Source organism: Nomascus leucogenys, chromosome 6 (genome assembly GCF_006542625.1).
Source record: "Nomascus leucogenys isolate Asia chromosome 6, Asia_NLE_v1, whole genome shotgun sequence".
Classification (NCBI taxonomy): Eukaryota; Metazoa; Chordata; class Mammalia; order Primates; family Hylobatidae; genus Nomascus; species Nomascus leucogenys.
In genome coordinates, this window is record NC_044386.1 from 100,580,203 (window position 1) to 100,607,623 (window position 27,421).

At 41.7% G+C, this 27,421-nt stretch overlaps 1 pseudogene across 1 annotated transcript; it reads right to left on the minus strand.

Moving 5' to 3' along the window:
* Positions 1-21,328: 21,328 nt before the first annotated feature.
* LOC100603250 lies at positions 21,329-22,459 on the minus strand (annotated as a pseudogene). The gene is made up of 2 exons (XR_178469.3): positions 22,207-22,459; positions 21,329-22,031 (listed from the first exon to the last, which is right to left on the minus strand). The product of XR_178469.3 is annotated as an acidic leucine-rich nuclear phosphoprotein 32 family member B pseudogene (transcript).
* Between the last annotated feature and the right edge of the window lie 4,962 nt (positions 22,460-27,421).

The window sequence follows — 27,421 nt, forward strand, 5'->3', positions numbered from 1 at the left end:
CCGAGATCACGCCACTGAACTCCAGCCTTCCAGCCTGGGCAACAGAGTGAGACTCCGAAAAGCAAAGCAAAACAAAACAAAACAAAATACTGACGACCACAGGAATTATATCTGTGTAGCCACAGATGCGAGCCCCTGGGCGTAAGTTTCTCTCTGTCAGTCTAGGTTCTTCCCATCGTAGAGTAAGGAGATCAGTTGAGATGGTCAGCTCCCACCTCTCCTTCCTGCTTCTGAAACTCACAGATGGATACCCCAAGGTGCCCACATTCTGATTTAGCCCCACCTGAGGCTGGTTCTTTTCTGTCATGTTGGTAGTCTTAGAATTCAATTTTCTGGGGGTCTGGTGTTACCATTATGAACTATCATTCCCTAGGACTCTTTCATTGCCGCCAAGACACCTATTAGCCTCTCCTTTGAGGCTTACCAGGCCTGGGCATCCGTCTTGATGAACAAGGTGCCCACTGATGTCATCCCTGTGGAGGGACAGACACTGGCTATTGTGGACACAGAGCTCTGCCTGCCTCAGCGGACACTTGTCCCAGCTTCCTGCTTGCTCCCTGCCTCTTCCTGCCTTGAGGTGTTGCAAACTAGCCACCAAGATCCATAAAGGAAATGTAGACATGGCTTTAATTTTTAAATTTTTTTTTTTGAGATGAGGTTTCCCTATGTTGCCCAGGCTGATCTCAAACTCCTGACCTCAAGCAATCCTCCTGCCTCAGCCTCCTGAGTAGCTGGGACCAAAAGCACGTGCCACCATGAGTGGCTAATTTCCTTTTCTTTTCTAGAGATGGGATCTTGCTATGTTGCCCAGGCTGGTCTCAAATTCCTGGGCTCAAGAAATCCTCCTGCCTTGGCCTCCCAAAATGCCGGGATTATAGGAGTGAGCCATCACACCTGGCCTAGAGGTGGTCTTTGAGATCGGATATTAAGCAGACTTACACCAACTTTTCTTTCTTTTAGGTTCTCAAGGGATCTCTTACAAATGTAGAGAAAGCCCTGGCTATGGGCCACGTCTCGTTTCCTTGCAGAAACCCCTTCTCTCTGAAATGCAGTGGAATGTAAGAATTGCCCATCGGAAGACCTTTGTGTCCTTTTCCAACACTGCTGTTGGAGATGCTGCTCGTTGTGTGACCTCATGTCTGTTATATAAAGATCCACTTGATAAATTTCTCCTTGAACACAGTGCCAGGAAAATTTTCTTTTTCCAATCGGATTCCAAAGTTATTGTACAATGAGAAGTATATGAGCCAGTGTGTTTCCCTTTTATCCAGGAAACTCAGTGATAAATCCAGGGTTTAACTGTAGTAAACAACATCCCAGGTGCCTTGAAACATATTGTTTTCTTTTTACTCTAGCTCATTGGTCCTTGAGTTGTGTTCTGTTTTTAATGTTTCCTTAGATTCCTTTGGGAAATAGTAAGGTGTAAATTTTCTCCAAATAAATCCATGCATACAAGCACATATACATGAGATAGATGGCCTCTTCCTGTCCCTTTCTTACCATCACCACTGCTATGTCCCCAGCCCAGGCTAAATGCCAGGCACTGGGAATGCAGTGATGAAAGGCGCTGCCTGTGAATGACTCATGGTTAGTCTATCGCAGGGATAAGCTGGCACAGAAAGAACACAAATGTAAGGCGGAATAGGGTCAGTGCCGACATCAAGGAACAAAGAAAAAGCTAGAGGGGTTCAGAAGGAGAGCAATTGATTCTGGAAAGAGACATCAGAATGTCTTCCTTCTTGGATGGAAGGGAATTTCAACTGGACTGGGAAGGATGGAAAGGATTTTGAAGGCAGAGATAGAGGAGGAACATCTCTGACTGAGAAAACAGTTTGAACAAAGACTTGTACTGGAAAAAAAATAAATCATCCTCCGCATTTGGCAAAAGCACTAGGAGTTGAGTTGGTTGGCAGGTAGGATACATGAAGGAGACAGTGGGAGCTGAGGATAAGATTCTTTCACATGATATGTATTTTGCAATTTATAAATGGAATTTGGGTTCAAGCCTGTAGTCCCAGCTACCCAGAGGCTGAGGGAGGAGGATTGCTTGAGCCTAGGAGTTCGAGATCAGCCTGGGCAACAGAGCCAGACCCCATTTCTTTAAAAAAAAAAAAAAAAAGATCTTGGGTTCAATATGTCCTTTTGTTCAACAACTCTGTGAAGTGGCAGAGGAAATAGGATTGTTTCCTGTAATGGATCAGGTAACCCGGTTACAGGGCAGTTAATTCATTCTAAGTGACACAGGCTGTAAGTGAGAAAACCAGCACCAAATTTCACACTAATTTTACTACATTAAGTTTCATCTCTGGAAATAAAGAAGAGATTTGCAGGGCCAAGCTAGTTGAAGCTTACCTTGGACTAAGGATCAAAGTTGGTTTTTTTTTTTCTTTATTTTTTTTTTTCTTAAGAGGTGGGTGGGGGTGTTGACAAGGAGGAAAGGGAGGAACCCACCAACGTAATTTCAGCAACAGTTCCCTTAACAACGCCTGCAGATGGATGAATTTCCGCACAGTCTGGTTCTCTGTTCCTTTTCTGTTCCTGAAGAGAAACAATGAGGGAGTGAGGGATATGCAGTGATGTTTATCTTTCCAGCTCTGAACTTTCAAATTCTGGAATCCCCCAGGGTTGGGGAAGGGTGGGTGTAGTCACTTCCCACCGTTGCAGAGGGATAGGAGATGTAGCAACCTCTGTTGGAGCATGGGGTGGGGTGTGTGATTTCCTCCCAAATCGGAAATTTATCTCCCAAATTGGAGGCTGCAGAGAGTCATCAAGGACTTATCTCCAGGAGCAGACACCAGAGAGGAGCCCTGCCCAATCCTTTACCCCAAAGGGGGCGTGCTTAGCCCGAGGAGGAAGAAGAGGGTTGCCAGCTAAGGGTCAGCACCAAGGGCGCCCGCTCTCATTCATGTGTCAATGAAGAATTCCTGCCAGACTTCCAGTACTGTCCCCGACCATGGGCAGAATCCCAGCTGCCCCTCCCAGAACACTCCATGCCACTGGAAGTCAGGAGCGCAGGTCAGTTCTGTAATTGAAAGCAAAGGGGAATTTTGGTCCTTTCCTTGGATTGAGTCCAGGATTCTGGCATGAACAGCTCAGCTCCTAGAAATTATGCTCTGGAATTTCCAAAAGCTCAACAAATAGCCCCAACATGCAGGGTTGTCTGTTGAGATGAAGCATCCTTTTACTACCCTTAGAACATTATAACAGGAAGGAAGTCCCATCCCTTTTTTATAGATGAGGAAACTGCAGGTTAGAGAGGCTAAATATATGTTAAATCAAGCATATTAATTCTAGTATTTAAATTTTCTAAGTGCTTATTTTATTTTAAATCTGTTTTATTAGACCTAAAGGTAGGTAAATCTTCCTCTCCTACTATCTTCCTCCTCATGTATATTTCCAAAGGTTTTTTTCCCTGTATTTACACAAGTAATTAGCTTCCGTCCATTTGTTTTATCATCTATAAAATGGGAATGATCTTTGCCTCATAGATGCACGAGTATTAAAGTACATAAGATAATACATGTAAGGCATTTAAAGCAGTTTGCAAACACTCAATAAGTGTTATCATAAGAGGAGAAAATGTTCACTTAAAACTTCTTCCACCTGCTCTGCCTGTCTGCATCCCAGGTTTTTGGTATAGTCTGGGACTTTTGACAAAGTTTAATGCTCGTTACCATACTGATGTATTTTTTTTCTCCAAGAATTATTTAACATCTGCATTATTTTGAAACTGTATTCATAATACTTATTTCATCTTAGTTCTAAGTTTAAATTATTTCAGTGCTGATTATCTGTCCTATCATAATACAGTCTTCTATCATAGAGTTCTTTATGTTGACGTATAGATGAACTGCATAGTATTTTTATGGAAAGGTACAGCAGAGGCATATTGAGACCTTACAGATACCTTAGAGTGTCTTTCTGTTGCTTTAAATAATGAACAATGGATGACTTTTTGGGGTTTGAAATCTTGCTTTGCAAACTTTCCCCCTCAGAATTTTATGGAGCTGCTGGAGTACCCTGAGGCTAGCTCCATTTTTCTTCCATTGCCTACAATGTTTTACATGCCCAGATAATTAAAGGCATCTTCCTTTATCCTTGAAATTAAAAAAAAATCCACTTTTTATCTCTTAAAAATTCTCATTCTTAACAAAAAGAGGTTTAAGTTGGCCAGGTATTTCCTCTCTCTCTCTCTCTCTATTTTTATTTTTTTAGAGATGGGGTCTCACCATATTGGCCCAGCTGTTCTTGAACTCCTGGGTTCAGGCAATCCTCCTGCCTTGGCCTCCCAAAGTGCTAGGATTACAGGAGTGAGCCACCATGCCCGGCTCCGAAATATGTCTTTGTGTCATCCTTGGGTCGTCACTGGATTTGTCCTCCTGAATGCTAGTAGCTCCTCTCATTTTCCTCCAGGTAGAGGGCTGGCTGGTTAAGTCTGTGTTACTAGTTCAATAACTTGGCCACCAACTTGGCTGGCTTGAGGAAGGAGTTTAGAAAATCCCTAGATGTGCATGCTTGGTTTTGTTTTTGATAATGTTGCTTTACTGGGGCAAACATTCCACATCTCATTTCTGATCAATCCAGCCTTCCTTCTGTGAATGGGTCCTGGCAAGGTTGGCAATGGAAATATTTAACAACCTGCCCTGACTAATAGGAATAGGCAGAGGTAGTGTTGAGGCAGAGGCCTAGAAGCCCCTCTTGTGCCAAATATTTACCCTTTGTTAAATAAAGGTGGTGGTGGTGGCTGGGTGCCGTGGCCTGTCATCCCAGCACTTTGGGAGGCCGAGTCTATTGGATAACCTGAGGTCAGGAGTTCGAGACCAGCCTGGCCAACATGGTGAAACCCTGACTCTATTAAAAATACAAAAATTAGCTGGGTGTGGTGGCAGGTGCCTGTAATCTTGGCTACTTGGGAGGCTGAGGCAGGATAATCACTTGAACCTGGGAGGTGGAGGTTGCAGTGAGCTGAGATCGCACCACAGCACTGCAGCCTGGGTGACAGAGCAAGACTCTGTCTCAAAAAAAAAAAAAAAAAAAAAAAGATGGTGGTGGTGGGGTGATTCGTGAGTGATCTGAGAGGGAGAGGCTGGAAGTGTTATTATAGTAGGGAGCATGCAGGAGGCTCTGGGCAATAGCTCTTTGCCAACCAGCATGGAAGTATAACAATGCATTAACACTCAGCCAGCCAGTGCATCTAGTGATATCAGACTGAAGTCCAGCCCACAGTGTCAGGGACAATTCCTGTGGAGCTGGCTCCCAGGTGCTCTGTCAGTGTCTCTACTTGCTCTTGTCCTCTGGCAGGGATGCTTTGCAATGCTGTTTGATTAGCAATGACATCCCCCCAAACTCAGAATCAGGATGGTTGTCCAACATTCTCCAGGAATCTAACCATGTGCCTGGCCAACTGACCTTACTACCTCACTGCAGACTACACCACCAGCGTCTTCCAGGACAAAAGGTATAGCTCTGAGGGTACACTTGGAGACGGCAAGTACCATCTGTAATATTGAACTGAGATTGGCATTTAGTTGTTATTGAATTTCATCATTCCCTGGAATTGAGCCAAAGAGTGGCTCTATCATGTGGCAGCCAAACTGTTAGGAGAATGGTGCCAAGTAGTGCAAATTTGTTCAGCACAAATAGCAATTGTGCTCAGAATATTCTCACACAAGGAGAGGATCAGGAAAAGAGTAGCTCTGATCTAGATCCCTGAGCTGCTGGGTGAGGGCTGGGTCTGGGAAAGTATCAGGACCAGGCCATGTTCACATTTTCTAGGCCAGTTCCAGCACAAGATCTTTTGCAGAAAATTCAAGGGGAGGTGATCTATGCAGAGTGTTATGTAAATCCAGTCATAGAAGTGGGTCACAGGGCCTGGTGCTGTGGCTCACACCTATAATCCCAGCACTTTGGGAGGCCAAGGCAGGAAGATTGCTCGAGCTCAGGAGTTCAAGACCAGACTGGGCAACATAGCAAGACTTCTGTCTCTACAAAAAAATTAGTTGACATGGTGATGCACATCATTTCAGCTACTTCAGAGGCTGAGGTAGAAGGGTTACTTGAGTCCAGGAGGTGAAGGCTGCAGTGAGCTGTGATTGCATCGCTGCCCTCCAGCCTGGGCAACAGAATGAGATCCTGTTTCAAAAAAATTAAAAAGTGAGCCACAGATACTTTATAGATATGTGTATTTCTTCTGCAGAGGGCAGACTGGTATCCATGGCAGGCAAACCCAAAGAGACACTGGCTTAGCTTGCAGATACCTCAAGCCCCAGGACTCATATGCCAGGACAGATGATAGGACAAGAAATGTAGTTGGTGTTGGATCATTACGTTGGGTATTAATTTGGAAGGGAAGAATTTGATCTATGGGGTTGAATCGATGAGGAAGTTTTATAGACATAGAACATCCAAAAGATTGAGAATAAAGGAGGGTTTTGGAGAGTCTGCCAGACAAGCCTTTAAAATATACCTGGGTTGAAAGACCAAATATCTTAGCCTCACTGAAGGACAGCCGCTGGAGGAAGAGAAGACCGAGGAAGCACGTCATGATGATGATGATGGTGATGATGGGCAACTTTTACTGAGCACTTAGTATGAGCCTGGCACTGCTCACATCAAATTTATATGTATTAACTCATTAACTCGTTACAGTAAGTGAACAAAATAGGTAGTATTACTGTAGTGTTATGATAAAGACTCGTTTTCATCTACGATTCCTGGCTCATAACTCCCATAACACAAGTTACAGGCTTTTGTTATAATGCTGGATGTGTTTGGCCTCAGGAAACAGAATCTCCTGCCCTCCTTTCACTTGCCCCAAGGCAGGACTCTAGTCTTTCACCACCTTTCTGATTGGAGTCTCAAGACCCTCCCCAGGGAGGATCCCACCGTATATCCTAGAGGAAGGATTGCTAACCTCATGAATCTTCCATAAAAACTCAAGAGGAAAACCAAAAACCCAAGAGGACTGTGAATTTGGGGAGCTTTTGAATAGAATAGCTGACCACCTGGAGGTTCCTGGAGGGTGATGTGCCCAGGAAGGGCATGGAAGCGCCGCGCCCCGTCCCCCATAGCTCGCCCTATGCATTTCTTCACCTGTATCCCTTGCAGTACTCAGTATAATAAGCTACCACCTGTGTTTACCTGAGTTCTGTGAGCTGCTCCGGCAAATCTCAAACCTAGAGGGGATTATGGGAATCCCAACTTGAAGTCAGAAGGTCAGATGCTCTGAAGGCCTGAACTTGCAACTGGTATCTGGCTTGAGGGGTAGTCTTGGGAACTGAGTCCTCAGTCCATGGGTTCTGACACTATCTCTGGATAGATAGTGTTGGAATGAATTGGAGGGCACCTAGCTGGTGTCCACTGCTTGGAGAATGGGGGGAGATCCCCTCATGTTTGGTCACAGATGTCCTCTTCTATGCTGATGATTATTGTGGTGGTATGAGAGGTGAGGAAAAACTTGATTTCAGAGAGTTTTTCCCTAAATAATTACTATCCCCATTTTCCAGATGGGAAAATAGAGGCACAGAGAAGAGAACAAAAACTGCTCAAAGGTGACAGAGCTAATAAGTGATGGAGCTGGTTGTCAAGTGATTTTCCACTAAACAAAAAGAATGGGCAGGCTTCTAATTAAGTAATGAAAATCAAATTTTTTTTCTGCAAGGCAGAGAAAGTAGCAGTAGAATTCAGCATGGAAAACAGGGACTGGCTCAGTCAAATGCTGCCAGGAGGCATCCACAGACAGGAGCTTTTAGCCAACTTCAGTTTTCGCCTTCAATTTTCCCTCTAGTGCAGTGAAGCTGGGTAGAGACCAGAAAGCTGTGACAGTGAGCATGGGGCAGTAGGGACTGCTTCCTAGGCCTTACTCAGGTCGTCTGAACTGAACGAGAGCAGGCCAAAGTTCTGGCAGCTACTTTAAAGACAGCGAGTATTCCACAAGGAACTGCAAGGAAGGTATCCTCTCCCACGAGTGGGACTTAGGCTGTGCCAAAGGGATATGGTATTCAAGGGAGTTACAAGGCATCCTTCTGATCTTATTTGGAAGGTTCTAGAAAGATTGCATTTGGATCTCACACGCTGAGGAAATATATAAAAGAATTCTTTCCAAATATCTTATATCTAAGTCTTAAGTTATTCCAATCTGGAAGTTTGGAAAATCATCCCAAATGCCACTAGTCGGAGGTTATTTCCAATCCCAGTCTGAAAAACATTCTTCCAGGCATCCCTGTAGGTTTCTATACATGGGTATGAAATTTTACATAAATGCCATCTACTGTATATGATATTCTCTAGTTTGCTATTTGTATGGCATGTTGGTTTTCTAGGGCTGCTGTAAGAAATTGCCACAAACTTGGTGGGTTAAAACAAGGGAAATTTATTCTCCTAGGTTCTAGAGGCCAGAAACCTGTTATCAAGATTTTGGCAGGGTTGGTTCCTTCTGGAGACTCTGAGGGAGAATCTGTTCCATGCCTCTTCTGGCAGCTTCTGGCGATCCTTGATGTTCCCTGTCTTGTAGCTGTGTCACCTCAATTTTTTGTCTTTCTTTTCTCTTCCTTCCTTCCCTCCCTCCCTTCCTTCCTTCCTCCCTTCCTCCCTCCCTCCTTTTCTTCCTCCCTCCCTCCCTTTCTCCCCCATCCCTTCCTCCCCTCCCCCCCTCCCTCCCTTCCTTCCCTCCCTCCCTTCCTTCCCTCCCTCCCTCCCTTCCTTGCCTCCCTCCCTCCCTTCCTTCCTTGCCTCCCTCCCTCCCTTCCTTCCTTGCTCCCTTCCTTCCTTTTTTTCTCCCCCCTTCCCCTCCCCCTCCCTCCCTCTGTACCTTCCTTCCTTCCTTTTTTCCTCCCTCACTCCCCCTCCCCCTCCCCCTCCCTTTCTCCCCCACCCTCCCCCTCTCTCTTTCTTTCTCTTTCTCTCCTTTCTCTTTCTTTCCTTCTTTCTTTTTCTTTCTTTCTTTCTCTTTCTTTTTTCCTTCCTTTCTTTTCCTTCCTTTCTAACTTTCTTTTCTTCCCTCCTTCCCTCCTTCCTTCTTTCCCTCCTTCCCTCCTTCCTTCCTTCATTCTTCCCTTCCTCCCTTCCTCCCTCACACCTTCTCTTCTCTTCTCTTCTTTCTTTTTCTGAGATAGGGTCTCACTGTGTCACCCAGGCTGGAGTGCAGTGGCCCAATCACAGCTCACTGCAGCCTTGACCTCCCAGGCTCAAGCAATTCTCCCACCTCAGCTTCTGAGCCAAGCAATCAGTGGCCACTGGAGAAGTTGGTTGGCAGAAGTGGAGGGATAGCAACTTATCTGAGACAAATAGAGGAGGGTTTCCTGCAATTCTGGGGAAACCGAGACCTGCCTATTGCAGCAGCTCATGACTAATGTATTAACACTTCCGGGCTGCTATGAGATCCAGGTGGACAGGCATTTGAAGGCTGACGCAGGCAGAAAATTATTAAGCCTGTGTGATGTGCAAACACAGGTTTTGGAGGGTGGGTAGTTGTGTATTTCCAGTGAATAAAATTTATGATACTATGGGTGTTTGTACTGTACTACCGATGGTCCCAGGAGAGTGCAAAATAAACTGAACAATTCACTGATGTGGCAAGTGCTTTCAAATATCCCCTTGTCTATCAGGCATTGTCGTTGGGGCTAAGGCTATATCGATGAAACAAAAAGACCCCTGTCTTTATGGGGCTTACAGTAGTCCAAGTTGCTCATCGCGAAGAAAAATTGCTCATAATAGGGATTTGCAGAGAAAATGCAAAGTGTCATGAGAGCCAGGGAGTAGCAGACAGCTTAATCTGGGCTGGGGATGTTGCTGAGGGAGATGGCTTCTAAGATGATCTTGACGGATGAGTAGAAATCACATGGAGAAGGGTCTTGAGAAAGTAAATTCAAATAGAGTTAAAAGCAAGGGCAAGAAAGACATAGTGTCGGGGAGTCTCAAGGATTTTGATATTTTTAGAACATAATGTGAAACAGGATTATTTGCAGGAGTGAAACCTGAGACTATTGCAAGTAGACAATAATTTAATAGGCTTTTGACATCAGACTGACAGGGTTTCACCATGTTAACCAGGATGGTCTCGATCTCCTGACCTCATGATCCGCCCACTTCAGCTTCCCAAAGTGCTGGGATTACAGGCGTGAGCCACCGTGCCCGGCTGGCTTTTAACCTCAGTGTTTATTACAGTGAGAGAAGATGTATCATTAGTTCCAGAAGCAAAGGTTTACAACTCCCTTTGGAATCAGAGACCCACTTGTAAACTGGAGTCTTCTGAACTGAGCCTGGAGAACACCTTGCTATCACTGCATCATTTTTCTAGTTACAAATCAGAAGCTGTACCCATGAGTTGCCACACGAGGGCACAATTGCCCAATTATGGAATTAAACATGCTCTTTCAAAAGGTCAGGGAAGCCCTTGTCCTAAACATTTCTTCTGGTTGAGACACTACTTTTGAGCATGAGAAACAGCCCAGTGTGGCTGTGTGGTGGCTCAAGCCTGTAATCCCAGGACTTTGGGAGGCCGAGGTGGGTGGATCGCTTGAGCCCAGGAGTTCAAGATCAGCTTGAGCTACATAGCAAGACCCCATTTCTACAAAATACTTAAAAATTAGCCGGGCGTGATGGTGTGCACCTGTAGTACTAGCTTCTCAGGAGGCTGAGGTGGGAGGATTGCTTGAGCCAAGGAGTGCAAGACCACAGTGACCTATGATTACACTATGACACGCCAGCCTAAATAGAGCAAGACCCTGTTTCAAACAAAACAAAACGGAAAACAAGCCCAATGCGACTATCTAAAACCTGCAAACATCTGCTGAATGAGGTACCTGGAGGAATTTGAGCAGAAAACTGGTTCCCATTCTTGGTCTGCTGTCAGTCTTTTCACAATAATAAGCAGTAGTATTTACTGAGTACTCACTGTGTCCTAGATACTGTGCCAATGTGTCACACACGTCATCTTACATACACATCCACACTCATCATAGGACGTGAGTGATGTTATTTCTCCATTTTACAGATGAGGCAACAAAGTCATAGATTGTGATTCCACCCAAGGTTTACACAGCAGGTGAGTGCTTAGTTCTGTCATTTGGATTGAGAATATCTGACTCCAAAGCCTGTGATTTAAATTACAGAGGCTGGGCACAGTGGCTCGTGCCTGTAATTCCAGCACTTTGGGAGGCCGAGGCGGGCGGATCACCTGAGGTCGGGAGTTTGAGACCAGCCTGGCCAACATGGAGAAACCCCGTCTCTCCTAAAAATACAAAATTAGCCAGGTGTAGTGGTGTGTGCCTGTAATCCCAGCTACTCGGCCTCCCAGGCTGAGGCAAGAGAATTGCTTGAACCCGGGAGGCAGCGGTTGTGGTGAGCCGAGATCATGCCATTGTACTCCAGCCTGGGCAACGAGAGTGAAACTCAGTCTCAAAAATAAAATAAAACAAAATAAAATAAAATAAAAATACAGAGCTGGTCATATAATATAGAATTATTTTCTAACCTCTTGTAATGGAAGTGCCCAAATAAAACTGATGTGTATAAACATGGTCTGAGACCCGCGAATGCTATGAACACATGAGGAAGGCTTTATTTTTCAATGTTTTCTTTCTCCCTTCCTCCTCTCTTATCACATTTTTTTTTTTTTTTTGGTGGTGGGTTTTAGTTCTGACTCCCATGTTAACTTGTGTATTTCCCATACTATCTCTGCACTTCCGTTTCCTTGTCTGTGAAACTGAGACACACCCTATCTTTTCCCATCAGCTTAAGGGAACTGGAGAAGCTGACGGTTTGGGGAAATGAGTCTGCCTTGATACCCTTCTGTGCACATTCATCCAGTATCTTTAAGTTCCTGGAAATGGTCTCTTTCTTAACTTTGCCCTATTGTACTGTAAGTGAATAATTGCATTGCTTCCAAACCTTTTATAATTGCTGACTTTTAAATTGCAGAAAAATAGGAGAAATGGACCCAAACAGATTCATTCTTGTTGCATTCTGAGACTTATATTCAATATATGAAATGCTTTTATTTATATTTTTCTGAAGCCACAAGGGCCAGCATTTTTTTTTTTTTTCCCAACCAGCAAGAGGAGATGAATGGGTCAATGAGAATCAGATGAGTGTTCCCACAGTTGTGGCCAGATAAGGGGTAGGAAGTAGAAAAGGCCTTGGACAAAAAGTCAAGTGACATTGATTCTAGCCCCTGCTATTCCTCCTGAGGGGCTTGTGGTCCTCAAGGGTTTGGACCTGCTCTGTGGGCTTTTATTTTCTCAGCTATAAAATTAGAAGGGCCAAACCATAGATTGGTTTTCAATCTATGCTCTACAGATTCTTAGGGCCCTCTGGTGTCGCAAGGTGGAAGTTTTGGCCCCAACTCACCCTTTGAGTCTATCATAAGACCACCCTTTTTAAATCTGTGAGGCAACTTCAAAAGTTCTTGGGAAAATGTAATTAAAAGGTAAAAATAAAAAATATAAGCTTTATTTCTTAATATAACCTCCATCAAATTCAAGACACTTTTGTAAGCAATATTACCAGCCACTTAGTCCAGCTGTAAAGAATTGAGGTTCCTGGGAATTTAACCATGTCAATGCTGTCTTTTTTACATTATTAACTGAAGAAAAAAGGGTGTCCTTTAAAAGTTTTTCAAGATTCGGAAACAAAAAGAAGTCAGAAGGAGCCAAATCAGGACTGTAAGGTGGATGCCTAATGATTTCCCATTGAAACTCTCACAAAATTGCCCACGTATGATAAGAGGAGTGAGCAGGAGCATTGTCATGGTGGAGAAGGGCTCTCCAGTGAAGCTCTCCTGGGTGTTTATCTGCTTATGCTCTGGCTAACTTTCTCAAAACACTCTTACAATGAACAGATGTTATCATTCTTTGGTCCTCCAGAAAGTCAACAAGCAAAATGCCTTGAGCATCCCAAAAAACTCTTGCCACGACCTTTGCTCTTGACTGGTCCACTATTGCTTTGACTGGGCCACTTCCACCTCTTGGTAGCCATTGCTTTGATTGTGCTTTGTCTTCAGGATCATACTGGTAAAGCCATATTTCATCTCCTGTTGCAATTCTTCAAAGAAATCTTCAGGATCTTAATTCCCCTTGTTTAAAATTTCCATTGAAAGCTGTGCTCTTGTCTGCAGCTGAGCTGGGCACAATGGTTTTGGCACCCATCAAGTAGAAAGTTTGTTCAACTTTGATTTTTTTCAGTTAGAATTGTATATGCTCCAGCCTGGGCAACATAGTAAGACCCTGTCTCTACAAAAAATTTAAAAATTAGCCGGGTGTGGTGGTGTATGCCTGTAGTCCCAGCTATTCAGGAGGCTGAGGCAGGAGGATCACTGGAGTCCAGGAGTTTGAGGCTGTGATGACCTATGATTGCACCATGGCACCCCAACCTAGGTGACAGAGACCTTATCTCCAAAAAAAAATTGTATAAGTTACCAGTTGAGATGTCTATGATGTTGGTTATTGTTTCTACTGTTAATGTCAATTCTCTTTAATCAGGGCACAAAGAAGATAATATTTTTCCTTCCAAGTTGTTGTGGATGGTCTACCACTGCAGGCTCCATCTTCAACATTGCCTCATCCCTTATTAAAATGAATTATTCATTTTTAAACTGCTGATTTCTTTGGGGCATTATTACCATAAACTTTTCATAAAGCATCAATGATTTCACCATTTTTCCACCCAAATTTCTCCATAAATTTGATGTTTGCTCTTTGTTAAATTTTAGCAGAATCCATGTAGCTTGGATACGGGATCTTTGCAAACTGATGTCTTATCCTTTTTAGTGCCTCAAACTAGATCCTGTTCAGACATGCAATACAAGTTAGTGTGAGTTTGTTTTGGTGAAAAACATTTTAAATCCATGTATAGTTTTTTTCATAAGATGTGTCTTCCATGAACTTTTTGAAGACCTCTCATATTTGTTTTATGTAATTGAATTCTGTCTTGCTTTTGTTTAAAAGAAGCCTCCCCTGCTTAAAAGGGGGGAAAAGTTTAAAAAATGTCTCGTGATTTTGAAGGACAGCGTCCTCCTATAACATAAATATCAGTTAAAGGTCTCTATGTTTTTTGATATCTAGAATAAATGACTTGAAGCCCCCACTCCCTCCACCCCCTTTATGCCACTTGGAAGTCCGAAACCCTCCCCAGGATATCTGTGAATTTCCAGGAGGGTGCTGTTCTCCTGGTCACCCTTGCCTCTGGGTGCTTCTGCAGAATGCATCACCACAGATGGGAAACTTAGTTTCTTTTCATTCTCTTAGGCAGAGACTGAGACTAAACACTACTCTGGCATTCCCAAACCCACCAGAGTGTTAACTACAAAAGGGTTTCCTTTTAACAGGGCCCACCCTCCTCAGAAGCCAGTGGAGAATGTAAATAGTAAGAAATCTCTTCCGCTCTCAGGATTTCATAGTATAAGCAGGCATGTTAGCCAAGTGGTCAGCTTCAGTGGAAGGGGACTGGAGACTGACCACCAGATGATCGAGCACACTAAAAAGGGGCTGCAAGACCTTAGGCTCGTGGTCCTGTTCCTGGGGACGAATGCTGGGCTCTGGTGGCCATGCTGGGCTGCGGAGAAGCAAAGGTGCATAGTTGGTGTGATATTCTTTCCTCCAGAGGTCTGATAGAAGCAGAAGGCAAAAATAGATGGAGACAAAAAAGACTAGGAGACCCTTTCTATGTAGAGACATCACTCTATGTTCTTTGTAGAAAATAGGAATATGTGCCTTTGATCAGATGAGCTATTAAAAAATGATTATGTAGTTCTGTTACATTGGATTATTTTCAATATCCTGTCTGCTTTTTCAAAGGATTGTTATTTAGTGGGAAAACATTGCTGAGTTCCTTTCAGAGAAATCCTCCCTGTACTGACCCTTTGACAACACACCTTACACATGTAATTACTTGTTCAAAACAATCTTCTTCTGACTCTCCACAAAGGCAGGGACCATGAGTATCTTATTTCCCACTGCATCCAGAAGGCTGAGCGCAGTGCTTGACACACAGTGAGTTTGGGTCGAATGAACAATTGAAAGGATTCGCCCATTGCAGTGTCATTTTTCCAAGATCTGACAATATCACTTTTGATTCTTTTCTTATTTAGTTCCTCCTCCTTATCCCCACTGCCACTGCTTAATTCAGCACACAGCATCACCTCTCCTGGGGCTATCTTTAACTAGGCTTCCTGACCCCCTACCCTGGCCTGTCTGCTTTAAATCCAGGCAATGGCCTGTAGCCCCAGCAACCTTCCAAAAGCTCTACTCTCTGTCCCTTGTCAATTTCCTCTTCTGAAAGTTTCAGGGGCTCTCCACTACTCGTAGAAGAAAACCACCAACTCTTGCCTCGATCCTGAAGGTACTTTCCCATCATCTCCCCTCTGCCTCTCATCACCCTGTGTCCCTCCTGGCCCTTGCTTTCTTGCTTCTGTGCTTCGCCTCATCCTCCTTCCTCTGCCTGGAAAGTGCTTACCTCTGTTCTTGCATCTGCATGTACAAATCCTATTCATCATTTCTATTATTATGTCATTTAAGTTTCAAAAAGTCTCTGAGTCATTGTTCCTTAAATAACAGTTTTAAAAGGTGATTCTTAAGAAAAGGATTTGATGTTGAAATTAGCTTAGGAAGTGTTGTATGGATTATTGCCATTTTGTAGATTTATAGTGCAGGCCATTAATTCAAGGATCTGAGAAGACCTGCAATCAAGAAGCCTATTTAACTCAGCATTTCTCAAATGTATTTGACCATAGAACCCTTTCCTCTTTCACACCTATTAACATATTGCAGATTATTTTGGAAATACTTTCCGGAGAGTTACCGGTAATATCTTTAATCTGTTTTTAATGACGAAGATGCTGAGGCTCAGAGACAAAAATACTTGCACAAGCCAAGTGAAAGGAGCTTCAATCTGTTTTTTTTTTTTTTCTTTACTACACTGTGATGACTTACATTTGTCATCCAGCAGGAACTTTTAAACTTTCTGAACTATGGAAAGTAAGATAATAGCCTGTATTTATCTTTCCTAACATCTGAATTTTGTTCTACTTCTCTTTTCTAAAAATGATTATTCCCAAGTTTTTCTTTCACTTTTCTTTCCTGCCAGATATTTTACAAGTAATGAAAGGCTCCAATTAAATTTTCCCAAGAGCTTCATCAAATAATGAAAACAATACATAGAGCATGTTATATCTTTATGAACTTAAAATTAAAACGTATAATTTTGAGATTACATATAGGTATAATAAAACTATATAAAAGGAAAAGAAGCGGATAATGAACACAGGCTTTAGGAGATGGTTACCTTGGCTGGGGGTAGGGAGGCATGGGGAATGAAAGACTCTTATACTTAGATGTCGATTATTATCAAGATCTTAGCTTTTATTTTGGGGTTATGGGTTTACAAGTGCTTATTACATTATTTAAAATAACTGGCTAAATAACTAGAGGACCACTGCTGAGAGTGTGTCATAATCCAATTTAATGCACCTGAGACCCTAAAATACATACATAAATCATAAAAAAGAAAAGAATAGCAAATTAAGTTTTCTAGTATATAGCTAGCCTATGTCAAAATAATAATACTTATAAAGCGAGGGGAGTGCTGGCCTGATTTTAAGGGGATATTTATGGCTAAGTTATACTGAGTAAATTGCACAGCATCCAATAATGTATGAGTGCATTTCCGTTTTAATTTTGGCTTTGAGAGTTTTTGAGGAATGCAAATTTAAAACTATATAATCACATGTAAAATGAATATTTTATGATAAAAAGAGTAAAAAGTAATAAAAAGATAATTTAAAAAATCCCTTGCATATTTGTTTATTATTTTATTATCACCTGGCTTTTAAATCCATCTGCGTTGTAAGTTGTGAGATGATTCTTTATGTTACTTTGTTTATCTTGTTAAGATTCATTTGGGGAATCAAGGGACTCTGCTCATGCCCAAGGCTGTGCCCTCTAATGAGTAACACCAGAGACTGCACAGTGTCCAGGAAATAGACTTCAACAAAATAGTCTAGCCAAGGTCACTGCAGTGTTTTCCAACACTAACAACCAATTATTGATTCTCCAGACACCAACTGGGTGTCCAACAATTAAATTCCATTCTGACATTAACTACCTGGAGTTAGTGTCAGATTTCACAGGCTAAAAGGGTTCGGTTTTACAAGGCTGCCCTCACTTCAGATGCCAAGTGCAAGTCCTGGGCCACCCATACTTCTGGCTGTGAAATCAGGAGTTCCCATGACCCCCTCCTCAAGTTCAATTATTTGCTAGAATGACTTATAGAGCCAGGAAAGCACTCTGTGTTTACTGATTTATTACGAAGGATACTATAAAGGATACAACTCAGGAACAGCCACATGGAAGAGATGCACAGGGTAAGGAGTGAGGAAAGGGATGCAGAGCTTCCATGACTTTTCTGGGTGCCACCTTCCCAGCACCTTGATGTGTTCACCAGCCCAGAAGCACATCAACATTTATTGTTCAAGAGTTCTCTCAGAGCTTAATCTCCAGCCCCTCACCTTTCTTCTTGGAGGTGGGTGAGTGGAGCTAAAAGTCTCTACTCTCGAATCACTTGGTCCTTCTGGTGGCCAGTCCCATCACGAGGCTATCTAAGGGCTCCACCCTAAGTCACCTTATTAGTATAAATTCAGTGTGATCAAAAGGAGCTTATTATGAATAACAAAAGACATTCTCATCACTCAGGAAATTCCAAGGATTTTAGGAGCTCTGTGCTAAGAACAAAGAACAAAAACCGAATATGTTTCTTATAATACCACAGTTGCCAAACAAATATACTAGCAAACAAGCAAACAAAAACAAGCCCTGGGCATGGAGAAACAATAGACAGAGTTGCTACAACATACAGGCATACCTCAGAGATAACACGGGTTGGTTTCCAGACTGCTGCACTAAAGCATATATTGCATTAAAGTGAGTCACATAAATTTTTGTTTTTCCAGTGCATATAAACATTTATGCTTACACCATACTGTGGTCTATTAAGTGTTCAATGGCTTTATGTCTAAAAAATGTACATATCTTAATTTAAAAATAGTTTACTGCTAAAAAATGCTTAGAGCCATCTGGGCTTTCAGTGAGTTGTAATCTTTATGAGAGTGGAGGATCCTGCCTTGCTGTTGATGGCTGCTGACTGATGAGGGTGGGGGTTGATTAGGGTGGGTATGGCAATTTCTTAAAATAACACAACAATGAAGTTTGCCACATTGATTGACTCTTCTTTCACATGTCAATCTAAACAAACAGAGAGAGGCTCTCTGAAAGAAAAGTTGTATGTTTGGGGATAGAACATTGCAATGGGAATATGCATGTCTTAGTAAACTAAGTGCATATTCAGGGAGGTAGAGGAAGACAAGGGTTTTTTTTTTTTTTTTTTTTTTTTTTTTGAGATGGAGTCTTGCTCTGTCGCCCAGGCTGGAGTGCCGTGGCACCATCTTGGCTCACTGCAAGCTCTGCCTCCCGGGTTCACGTCACTCTCCTGCCTCAGCCTCCCGAGTAGCTGGGACGACAGGCGCCTGCCACCACACCTGGCTAATTTTTTGTATTTTCAGTAGAGACAGGGTTTCACCATGTTGGTCAGGATGTTCTCTATCTCCTGACTTTGTGATCTGCCCGCCTCGGCCTCCCAAAGTGCTGGGATTACAGGCGCAAGGGTTTTTAAAATTTAAAAAATGAGGATTGCATGATTGTTTTGAAACAATTATCCTTGGCTACAAAGATCAATAACGAGGGTGATGCCCAGTTCAAGGTGGGACAGGCAGTTGTTGGGAAGCTGTTTTTGCAGAAGGATTTTTTGTATAAGTTTGTGATGACTTTTGTGCAAGGTTGTGATTTGTGCAGTCTTTTTTGTTATCAGGCATACAAGCATGAAAACGCTTTCTTCATGGCCTTCTCTAGCTCTACTTGTCAGGGAATTTTTTTTTTTTTTTTTTTTGTAGCGTTAGTGACTCCATTTTGATTCTGATAACTTTCACATTTCCCGTTTTTGATCAATATCTTTTTCCAAAAGCATCACTGATCAATCAACCTGTAGTTAGGTTTTGATGTCTCTCGATGCTGGGATGAACCTGTTCCAGTGGCTGGTCTTGTGTCACACTGGGAGCAGTGGAGGGGGGTAATTGGTGACTAGTAGTCAGTGTCAAAACCCTTTTAGCTACGTTTGCGCAACAAGGAAGGTTGGAGGAAGTGGCTTTAAGTCAAGTCTAGTAGAATCCATTACTAAGCTCAATTCTGCCGTTATGTCAAAATGCTGAGCCAGCATTATTTCGTACTTCTGCAAACATTTAATAAATAACAGATCCAAAGTTTAAAAAGGGAAAATACAAAGTAAAATTAATAATTATATGACAAAATTCTAGTTTGCATAATGGTTTTCAGCTAGAACCTAGGCTTTTGTTTTTCATTTGTTTTGAGACAGGGCTCGCTCTGTCACTGCAGCTGGAGTGCAATGGAGTCATTGCCTCTCACCGCAAACTCAATCTCTCAAGCTCAAGTGGGACTACAGCAGGTACCACTGTGCCTAGCTAATTAAATTGTTATTTTATTTATTTATTTATTTATTTAACAGAGATGGAGTTTCGCTATGTTGCCCAGGCTGATTGCGAGCTCCTGGGCTCAAGCAATACTCCCACCTCAACCAGAATCTAGGCTTAAAGACAATTAATTGAATAAATAAAATGACTAAAGGGAATTAAGTGAGACCTGTTGTAACCATGTGGCCTGTTATCTTATATTGTAAACTTGGATCTGAACTTTTCCAGAGAAGAATGTGTCTAGGTGCAGCATGTAGTATTAGCAACAGTACAGACATTTTCTTATTTAACCAGTGGTTACTAAAGGATTTCTTAGGGTAGGTTCTGTTAGGTCACCAGCTATTAACTGTGAAATTTCGGTTACACCATTTCACTTGCCAGGTGAAAAAGGTAACATTAAGGGAGGTAAAAGTCTCATTATGTTATGGAGTCTTATTTCTTTTTTAAAAATTTTATTTTATTAAAAAAAATTTTTTTTGAGATGGATTCTTGCTCCGTTGCCCAGGCTGGAGTGCAGTGGCACAATCTCGGCTCACTGCAGCCTCCGCCTCCTGGGTTCAAGGGATTCTCCTGCCTCAGTTTCCCAAGTAACTGGGACTACAGGCGCACGCCACCATGCCCAGCTAATTTTTTTGTATTTTTGGTAGAGACGGGGTTTCACCATGTTGGTCAGGCTGATGTCAAACTCCTGACCTCAGGTGATCCACACGCCTCAGCCTCCCCAAGTGCTGGGATTACAGGCGTGAGTCACCGCGCCTGGCCTGGAGTCTTGTTTCAACATCTTGGGAAAAGCTGTTTACGGTGAGAAAGCGTCAACTCTTTCTCTTGGTTTATAGTGTGAGCATCTCTGGTCATGACATTGGGTGACTTGGTGAGTTTTTTGTGTGATTCATACACCAAGCATGAGGCTTGTTTCTTAAAATTTGTCTAGTTTCATCTTGTAGGGTTTTAGGAATAGGGCAACTTTTGTTTTTAGTTGGAGAGTTGTAGCCAAATATTAGAGAAAATTAGGAGAATTCAGGGTCTAGTCTAGTCTACAGGTAGATAATGAGAACTTGAAAACAATTCACAAGGCTGCGATCCAATACAGATGGCTTATAGTGTTGTTTTTGGAAAACTAACTTTTTCTCTCTGCACTGATCACTTAGGAATCTCATATTTAAAAACCTTTTGGGGCTAGGAATCCATAGGAAGGCACACTTTAGATTTTACATACAGTTTTAAGGTTCTTGGACCTGCCAGGAAGTGACAATTTGTACTCACTGTGAGGCTGGGAACTCTGGAAGCCAGGCATTTTCTACACATTCTTAAGTATGATATTTTAGTCAAAATCTTGGTAATATAACCAATGTTTCCAATTGTATCATACTTATGAAGAGATTATACACATATATATGTAATATACACATATATATATTCAATGTTAAGATTTTATTTTCAAAGCTTTTTTGTTGTACAGAAAGTAAAAATGCTGTCGCAATCTCAGTGTAATTGGTAGCCACAGATGGTTGACTCACCAATCACAGCTATCCATGCTACAGCAAGAGTCTCACACAAAAAGCTAACAATGCTTACAATTTTGTTGGGGTGAAGTCCCTAAGCTCGGTGGTAGATTACCAAGAGGGACCAAATGGAGAAAGGCAGAATGTCACAGAACCTATTCTTTGGCTCTTTGGGTGGGTGGATGTCCTGGGGTTTGTATCACAGCTACTTTTTTTTTTTTTTTAAACAGCTACCAAATCCATGAATAGTCCAAACAATACTGAACAGTTCTGTTTCTGCAGGTGGTCTGGGGTCTTAACCATCGTCTTCATCATCTGTTTCTCTCTTCCTGTTTTCACCTTTTCCGATTTCTTCCTCCTCTTCATCCTCATCTATCTTCATCAAGTCCAAATTCTTCTTCCTCCTCACTGACTTCATCTTTGTCATCATCCCCTTCTACAGCTTCGTCTTCATCTTCCTCTTCATCCAACTCCTCTTCTTCACCATCCTCATTCTCCTCCTCTTTCTCATCTTCTCCTTCTTCATCCTCCTCCTCTTTATCCACACCATCCACCTGGGCATCTGAGTCAGGGGCTTCCTGGTCCTCTGGGTCATAGGTATCCAAGTAGGTCAGCTGGGGCAGGAGCTTGAAGCCACTCTCTTGGTAGTCATTCAGGTTAATAACCTCACAGTTAAAGAGGTCCAGGCTTTTTAGACATTCTAACTTTCTCAAAGGTTCCAAGATGCTGATATCTTTCAGTTTTTTTCCACTTAAGTTTAAATGTATGAGATTTGGAAGTTTTTCTGCAAACATATTCAGACCTCCAAAGAATCTATTTTCACGGAGTACAAACTTTTTCAATTTAGGCAGCTTGGGGAGATTTGAAATTGAAATCAAACCTACATTTATTAAACGGAGGAACTCTTAAGTTCACAAATTCAGCTGTTAAGCTCTCAATTTTCCAGTCATTTGATCTGCAGTTGTCCGAGACATGTTCTCGAACCGTCTTTGAACACTCTTACATCTCACTTGAAAAACATCGAGCACACCAGGTAAAACCCTGATGGACGAATTCCCACAAGTTCGCGGCTTGTTAACCACAGCCACCTGAGGGCACGAAACCCGGCTGCTTGCGGGACCGGAGCGGGGTGGGAGGCCACGCGGGGCCGCCCTCAGCGGGAAAGCCACTCACCCGCGGGGGCGTCCACCCGCAGCGCCACTTGGCCCCGCGCCAGTCCGCGGGGCGGCGGGGGGGGGGGCTTGCGGTGGCGGGCAGTCGCGCTAAACCCGGGAGACCAAAGGGGCGATTCCTCCAGGCCGGACCAGCGCACACGCAGCTGCGCCGCACGAGGGCCGCAACGGTACTCTAGCGAGGCCAGAGGTTGCACGGCCCGCCAGCAGAGCCTAGCTGAGGCCCGCCCCAAACCATCCAAGGGAGAATGCATTTTTATTGAACTTATATAAATAAAAATACTCATGAATAGTTTCTGAATTTTGGAAGAATCAGGTAGGAAGAAGAAGCAATTGCTTCTATTTTTGTATACGTTACCAAATTATTATAAACTATAGATAGCTTATGAGATAAAATTTCCTGAAATCTGGAATTTAAGTAAAGAACCAATAAGGTTTTAAATAATAGTCGTCAGAACATTATTATTATTATTATTATTTTTGAGACGGAGTCTCGCTCTTTCACCCAGGCTGGAGTGCAGTGGCGCAATCTCGGCTCACTGCAGGCTGCACCCCCCGGGGTTCACGCCATTCTTCTGCCTCAGCCTCCCGCGTAGCTGGGACTACAGGCGCCCGCCACCTCGCCCGGCTAATTTTTTTTTGTATTTTTAGTAGAGACGGGGTTTCACCGTGTTAGCCAGGATGGTCTCGATCTCCTGACCTCGTGATCCGCCTGCCTCGGCCTCCCAAAGTGCTGGGACAGAACATTATTTTTATCAATTGCTTAGTTTCATGTATTTTGTTTTGTTTTGCTTGATGTTAATTAGCAGTTTTATGAACCCATTGGTTTTTTAATTAGGGCTCTGGAAATTTTTATTGAGTCCATTGATGTTAAAGTTACCAGATATCTGTTGCTAGAGTGTTTTCCATGAAAAGCAATTTTAGATTATAGCTGATTGCAAATACTTTTAAAGAAGAATTCAAAACAATAATTATAGATGACAAAAACTTAGAATAACCATGATTAAAATCTGATGAAAGTTCTCAGTTGACAAATAAATTTATTTATTTCTACTACATGCAGTATTTTCAGATAACAACCAGAATCATGACTGACAGTGTCACATCAGAACTTTTATAAATTTTTATAATCTTTTATAAATTTTATATTATCGTTAGAATACTCATATTAATAAGATAGCCACATAAATACAGCTTTAGAAAACATTCAACATAGCGATAAAATTATGGCTTTTAACAAATTAACAGATTTTAATAACGTTATATAATTTTTGAAACGTTATATTAATAGCATACTCGTAATTGTAACTGAAAGAAAATCCAGCATCACTTACCATTTGGCAATGCTTCCCATACAATTTACCTAAGTCTAATCATTTAGTATCTCTAGAAGATGAGAGAGACATTTTTTGAGGCTCTCTGGAGGCCCACCCAGAAAATCCTAGTTAATTTTAGGTCAGAAAGAGATAATTTAGAATATTGATTCTGGGGAAACCTGCCAAAGATATTAAAAGGTTCAAAACAGTTGATCAAAACAGAATCACAGGCCCCAGCCCCCATGGTGGTTCATGCTTGTAATCCCAACATTTTGGGAGGTCAATGCAGGAGGCCAGAAGTTCAACACCAGCCTGGGCAACATAGCAAGATCCTGTCTTTACAAAAAATTTAAAAAAATAAAAATAGTTTTAAAAAACAGAATCACCAGTCACTATAAAATAAGTTATTCATTATCCAGAGTGATAAAAGGCTCAAAAGCAGTACAGAAAGTTGCATGGATATTAAAACCTTAACCTCTTTAAAGCCCAGTTTTCCTAAATAATAAAAAACTTAATAAAGACAATACAGGTAGTATCTTCATAAAATTTAAAAAATATATATTTTTTAAGGCAAGTTACCGAAAAGCTAAAGAAAAATCTCCTGTAGTGTGATTGCTCCTCCTTAGGTGAAGCCCATTTAGATAACCTGGAACTCAAATTAATCAGACACATGAAGGGTATACCCTGGATTATGACTGTAAGCTATGTTATAAAGGAACGTAAACAAGAAAACTAATACCTTGACCAGGAGAATGCATGGCTCTTAGTAATAGCATGACAAGTTTCCTGGTTACAAAGAACAATTCAGACACATCAAGAAAAGCCAAGAGTATGGAATCAAATTATATTGGAGGAAAACATTGCTTTTCTAGACCTCCAAAATAAAATGTCATCATCAGGTCATAACAACAGAGTTAAAACTGAAAAAAATGTTACAGCAGTTGGCCAGGCCCAGTGGTTCCCACCTGTAATCCCAGAATTCTGGAACACTGAGGTCGGAGGATCACTTGAGGCCAGGAGTTCAAGACCAGCTCTGGCAGCATAGTAAGACCTCGTCTCCACATACACACACAAGTTACAGTAGTTGACAAAAAGGTTGAAGGAGAGAGTTATCACCAGAGCCAAGCAAAAAGATACACCTTTTCAAGGGAAGAAAGAGCAGAAGGCAATGATGTATGTCCTACAAATCATATGCGGTGAGGTACAGCAAAAGTTGAACTTATATAAGTCTGAGAAGTTTTAAAAAGGAAAATTTTACCTCAAGAAATGAAGTTACCATTCTAAATGAAAAACACAGCATTTTCCAACCTAAAACTAGATAAACTAATTAGATATCTGGATGAAATAGAAACTGTCTGTAGTTTAGAAGATGGCTATTAAAGAAACAGGTTTCAGAATTAAAAATAAAAACCTCTTGCAGTTCTACTAAGAGCAAATCAATACTTTAAGAAAATCTTGTTTTTACATGGAGAACCACATTTTAACATTTTGGATTAATGCATTTTTTAGGTCCAAACTCAATCTTTAGAAAAACTTTTAAATAATTTCCTTCTAATTATAGCCAATTTGATCACAAAAACAATTCCTTCTATACATTATTTTTGATGAAACTTACTGCAACCTACTCAGACCACTGATGACATACTTGGGCTTTCTGCATTTTCCTATACTTCTTCTATCTTAGATAACCAATTATTTTACTTTAGGACAAAATTTACCATGCAAGATTCTTTCTTATTCAAAATTATTCTCTTTTCTTTTTCATGTTTTTTACCAAAAACATATTTTCATATTTCTAACTTTTCTTTACATTTCTCTCTCCTGCTTGCTGATTCCATTTTATTTCTATTTCCTTCCTAAATCTATATTTTAAAACAACCTTCAAATAACCTCTGAATTAGACAAAATTACTCTTTCTTTCTCAACAAAGAGCATATTGTATACTTTTCTTATAATTTTTTTCATCAAAAACACATCTGACTTTTTTGGTATATTTTAAATACAAAGTTATATATATTAATTAGAATGTTTAACTCTTAGCAACCTTAAATTTTTAGCAAAAACCTGGGAAGCAAGAAATCTTGACTTCTCTGTTACATATCAGTATTTTAGAGATTAAAACTATTTTATAAGTTTTAGAAATATGTTTCCCCATAACATAATTTTTTTAACTTTTAAGTTCAGGGGTACATGTGCAGGATGTGCAGGTTTGTTACATAGGTAAACATGTGTCATGGGGGTTTGTTGTGCAGACTGTTTCATCACCCAGGTATTAAGCCTAGTATCCATTAGTTATTTTTCCTGATCCTCTCCCTCCTGCCACCTACACCTTTTGAGAGGCCCCAGCGTGTGTTATTCCCTTCTATGTGTCCATGTGTTCTCATCATTTAGCTCCCGCTTATAAGTGAGAACATGTGGTATTTGGTTTTCTGTTCCTGCATTAGTTTGCTAAGGATAGTGGCCTCCAGCTCCACCATGTCCCTGCAGAGGACATGATCTCATTCTTTTTGTGGCTGCATAGTATTCCATTGTGTGTATGTACCACCTTTTCTTTATCCAGTCTATCACTGATGGGCACTTAAGTTGATTCCATGTCTTTGCTATTGTGAATAGTGCTGTAATGAACATACACGTGCATGTGTCTTTATAATAGAATGATTTCTATTCCTTTGAGTGTACCCAGTAATGGGATTGCTGGGTCAAATGGTATTTCTGTCTTTAGGTCTTTGAGGAATGGCCACACTACCTTCCACAATGGTTGAACTAGTTTACACTCCCACCAACAGTATAAAAGCATTCCTTTTTCTCTACAACCTCACCAGCATCTGCTATTTTTTGACTTTTTAGTAGTAGCCATTCTGACTGGTATGAGATGGTATCTCATTGTGGTGTTGATTTGCATTTCTCTAATGATCAGTGATGTTGATTTTTTTTTCTTTCTTTCTTTCTTTTTTTAGATGGAATTTCACTCTTGTTGCCCAGGCTGGAGTGCAGTGGTATGATCTCGGCTCACTACAACCTCTGCCTGCCAGGTTCAAGCAACTCACCTGCCTTAGCCTCCCTTGTAGCTGGGATTACAGGCACGCACCACCATACCCAGCTATTTTTTGTATTTTTTTTTTTTTTTTTGAGACAGAGTCTTGCTCTGTCGCCCAGGCTGGAGTGCAGTGGCGCGATCTCAGCTTACTGCAAACTCTGCCTCCCGGGTTCACACCATTCTTCTGCCTCAGCCTCCCGAGTAGCTGGGACCACAGGCACCCGCCACCTCACCCGGCTAATTTTTTTGTATTTTTAATAGAGACAGGGTTTCACTGTGTTGACCAGGCTGGTCTCAAACTCCTGGCCTCGTGATCCGCCCACCTCTGCCTCCCAAAGTGCTGGGATTACAGGTATGAGCCACCATGCCTGGCCGATGTTGATTTTTTTCATATGATTGTTGGCCTGTTGTATATCTTCTTTTGATAAGTGTCTGCTCATGTCTTTTGCCCACTTTTTAATGGGGTTGTTTGTTTTTTCTTGTAAGTTCTTGATTAAGTTCCTTATAGATGCTGGATATTAGACCTTTCTTGGATGCATAGTTTGCAAAATATTTTCCCCATTCCATAGGTTGTCTGTTTACTCTGTTGATTGTTTCTTTTGCTGTGCAGAGCTTTTTAGTTTAGTTAGATCCCATTTGTCAATTTTTACTTTTGTTGCAATTGCTTTTGGCATCTTCATCATGAAATCTTTGCCCATGCCAATGTCATGAATGGTATTACCTCATTTTTCTTCTAGGGTTTTTATAGTTTTGGGTTTTACATTTAAGTCTTTAATCCATCTTGAGTTAATTTTTGTATATTGTGTGAGGAAGGGGTCCAGTTTCAATCTTCTGCATATGGCTAGCCAGTTAGTTATCCCAGC